Here is a 4685-nt window from a genome sequence, read left to right as displayed (position 1 = left end):
CCCCTTCTCCTTCTCCTTCTCCTTCTCCTTCTCTCTCTTTCTCACACACCTTCTCTTTCTGTTCCTCTGTTCAGTTCCCTCTTCTTAGTGTTCTCTCCTTCCCTTTCCTCTTCTTTGCCTCACATTTTCACTCCCTTATCTAATTTCTCCCACCTTCTTTTTCTCCGTTCTCCCTATCACATTTTTTCACCTGTTTTTCCTTTCCTCCACCCCTTCCACATGTCTGACTTCACAATCTGCTGCCCATACTCCCTATATTTCAGGCCACCTTTCATAAGCCTCTTTGAACTCATTGCCCTCCTTCCTCCAATCTCACTACACTCCTTCCTTTCTCATTCTCAGTCTAATCAACAGCCTCTAACCCCCCCCCTCCCTCTCTCTGTGCTTTGGCCTCTCATTTCTTCTCCCCTCATTTCATTTATCCATTTGGCCTCAATGGTGAGGCCCTATGAACAGAAACAAGACACTAACATCATTCCGTATGCATTATTACCGGTACTTATTCATCTATCTCCGGCATAAAGCTCCATTAAATCACCAGACTCCATTATATATTTGACATGTCAACAAATGTGCAAAGTTTAGCTAAGCTTCCAGGGTGATATTTAAGCAAGCAAGGTTGCCCAATTAAATAAAACTTTAAAAGTCATTGCAGTCTGTTGGGCTCAAAAGACCACATTTGAATGTTTAAACCCATTAACTATACATTTAAGCTACATTAATGCTGACCGTTTTCAAAGCACACTATAAGTTTGTAGACCGATTTAATACTTTTAAGACAGCCATTGACTGTCATTAATTTCTGTATAAAATAGACTTGCAGAGAGTTACAATCTAATTAACAATAGCCAATCCATCATAGTTATCATTTAGTTTCCTTTGTTTTTATGTTTTTAAATGAAAAGCCTCTCATGGAACTGGCCTGTAACTCACTCACAATTTTTTGTAATTCCTCTTTTTCATGTCAAATATGTGTTTGCTAATTGTTTGATTTGGATTCATATTGCAACAACATTGCTTGAATATGAACCAAGCTCCGCTGCTCTGCAGGAGCTGTATGTTTTGTAATTGTCAGATGTTGCTACCTCATTAATGCAACTGCGTTTTTCTCTTACTGATAAACTTTCTTAAAAAAAGTAAGTGATTAATTGTTTACTTTGATGAGAGGAGCTCAATCTTTAAACATATCAGTTTCTTTGAAAAAGTTTGTATTAGTGCTGTAAAGTACAGCACGAAATGTGTAGTACATGGGCTTAAACATACAAACCGTTTGAACATATTTGTTATATATTTCTGGTAGCAAAACAAGCCACCAGTGTCTGACTTCTTAATAATTGCTGATTGATTTTAAGAGGGTATAACAAAAAGCGTATAGAGATGTCAAGATTATACCACTTCAAATACCCACTCAGACAGTCGTGATGGATTTTTATCAAAGTTATTTTGTCAAGGCCACAAAGCTGCACACAACTGATCTTGTGACCATATTGTTGCCAGTCTAAGCTACCTGCAACAGGAATAGTCAAGGCTTTCTACTGGTCTTTGTCTCTGTAAACTTGCTTCTTCCCCTCCACTGCTCAATCCTCTACCATCAGAGCATCCTACAAGCCCATTAAGATGCGCTACAGATAGACGGGATATTCATTGTATCCACATTTTGCTTCTTGATTAATGATGCAGGCTGCAGGGCAGTCAGCTTATCTGTTTTAGATAAAACATTACTGATTGACACAGAACACCCAGTGCATGGTTGAGGCTGATTCTGTTCCCAATTACCAAAAAAATATATTTTTACTGTCAGTGGGTATAATTAATGAGGATGCATGTCATTAAAAAATAAGCCTTTACTAATTTCTATTATGATGTTTTGAATTTTCCACAAAGAATGTGAAATGTTGAAGGATATGTGTCCCCATGTAACTCTTTAATGTAATTGTCATGTAAATTCCTTTTTTACCAGTGTTAAAATCAAGCTATAATAAATCAAAAATGATTTCATAAAATATCTGCCAAATGAAAAAGGAAGATATTTAATTTTCTGCCTTTTTCACCCAGAGATGAATGTTTAATCTCAGTAATGGAGCTGTCATTAATGTCCACTTAACCTAAATGAGGAGTGTTTGTCTGCATTGTTTAGTGAAATTAATGGAACTCATCAACTTCTCTGATAAAGCATGTTACTCTAAGTTAGCAGTGAAAAAAGTTTATCTCGCTAATTTAGACCATTGCTTCGCTGTTACAACTGACTTTGCCTCTAGTGTTGTGCATATTGAATAGTATTCTCTTTCAAGCATGGGCTAAATCTTGCACTACCATGATTTCATTATTAATGCATGCTGTTGGTTACAAAATGCTGCATCTAACAGTCATGCTGCCTCAGGGAGTTTCAAGTGATACAGTTATATCAGCTATCAAATCAATAAGAACAATAATAACAATGATGATGACAGTAATGTACAGTACTGCTACCTGCTTTCTTTGTTGGATGTTGGAAAACAAAAATATTAATTATCACTGAAAGATGTCTGTAATAAAAGAAAAAGCCACATAGCCACAGGCACAATAACATGTATCTTGTGTGTGTGTTTCCAGGCAGATGATTCAGAGGATCCCATCCATGCTGTTTTAGGGGGACCAGAGCCAGATGTTGACACCGTGGCCGCAACATTGTGCTTAGCTCTACACCTCAGCCACGTAACGTGAATTCTGTCTGTTTTTGTTCATGTGTTCTCAATATGTTTTACTGTATACCTAAAAGCATATGAAAACCAGATTCAGATCAAATAAACTATATGACTATATTTAGTATGCATGCTGTCTGGTTTGAGTGTACGTTTATGGCTGTGAAGTCGGCAAACAAAGCCGTACTCACACATTGTTGTTTGATTTGTGTTAATGCTTCAGGCACACTGGTAGCCGTTGCACCAATCTCCTTTTCTTGTTTCAGAGTACTGCACTATTTTCCAAAACTCCCAATACCAATCATTTGAGTCCCAGTAAGTCCGTTTGCCCAGTGAGCCACTATTTGTATGGAAATACACAAAAATAACAGCTGGCATTCTGTACAAGCTTAAGTGATACCTCGACCAATATATCATATGCTAAACGGTGGAGTAGCAGTAGGGCGGAATATTTTTCGTGCATCACTCTTGTATGAAACAAAATGCACCAAAGAATGGTAAACATGATCCACTATGAATTTGCCTTTGAGTTTACTGTAGAGATTCACCTGTTCCAGTCAGTTGCTCCTAATTTTAATGCCTTCCCTCTTTGTTCCACTGTATACATAAAGATACTTTCACTAATGGTACAGCCTAGTTAAAGTATTCTCAGGCAGCTTCAGTATATCACAAAGATATGATCATCAGAACCTTATTTAATTAATGTGATAAAATAATTACAGAATTGTTGAGTTTTTGGTGGAGAATCTCATAACACACTGCAATTATATTTTACATTTTAATCTGATCAAATACAACGTGCTAATTGCTTTGTGGAAAGATCTGATCCCAAGTCTGTTCATTTTATTTTAAAATGTGTCTGGTTATGTACTGTGTGTGTCTATGTGCTGCAGAAGGAACCATCAGGTGGAGTGTGTGTGCCGGTGCTGTTTGGCCGGCGATGTGATGCTGGGTTGCCTGGGGAGACGGTGAGGTATCTGCGGAGGGTGAAAATCTGTGAGAGCTCGCTGCTGTGGAGGGAGGATGTAGACCTCACGAAGCTTCATCACACAGGAAAACTCTCACTCACACTGCTGAGAGATGGACTGCTAGATAGGTAAACACACTCACATATGCAAATCATGTCAAAGCACACACACCAGGTCAGTTTGTAGATAACTTCCGCTAATTCTTAACTGCTTTATAGCTGAGACTCCAGGGAAGTTATTAAATTCTTACCTGAAAGCGGGTTCTGTAAATTTAGGACATGTTTCACTGGACCAACACTGATTAATGTGTTTACAGGTGATACTGAAGCACACACACACACACACACACACACATGCAGAACAAAAACATATACGCACACAGTGGGTTCTGGCTGAGAAGACTGTATTTGTTGATGCAAAAATGAGATTGATTGTGTTTGGATGTGTATTTCAGGCCTGTGTGTGTTCATCACTCATGACCCAAAGGGGAGTTGTATTTATGCAAATGCCTCACAATCATTGCTTCTTCCCCTGCAGCCATCCATATCTCCTTCACCCCCTTCTTCTCACTCTCCTAGCTCTGAGTACCACGCTTTGGAGTCCAGCATCCTGCGAGTGGTCCATCACGACGGGCAGCAGGACGCAGGGGATGATGGGGCATCGTCCGCGGTGACAACAGTCGCCAGGGAGATTCTTCAAGAGGCAGCAGAGCACATCAGAGCAGTGCTGAGGGAGACTCTCGGAGGTGAGGGAGGCGCAGGAACCCCCCAGGGGGAGTAATGGGGCGATGAAGGAGGACACACACAAATCCCCTGACATGACTCGCTTAACACCCACCAGGAGAGATGGAGAAAGAGAGAGATGAGGGGTGGTGAGTGTGAGTAAGGAAGAGCGTAGAAAGACACACTGAGTCCCATAATGTGTGAGACTTTTTTTTTTATTTAAGTTAGTTTTGTCTGGTAAGTTGTTTCTTTTTTGTCAGGTAGTAATATTTCCCCACTAAAGTAAGAAAGGTTGTCACAAAAATCAAAGAAAT

This window comes from Morone saxatilis, unplaced genomic scaffold (genome assembly GCF_004916995.1).
Source record: "Morone saxatilis isolate NCDOM2014 unplaced genomic scaffold, NCSU_SB_2.0 Contig16, whole genome shotgun sequence".
NCBI lineage: Eukaryota > Metazoa > Chordata > Actinopteri > Moronidae > Morone > Morone saxatilis.
The sequence above is the reverse complement of the archived record's forward strand: the minus strand, read 5'-3'. Positions refer to the sequence as shown.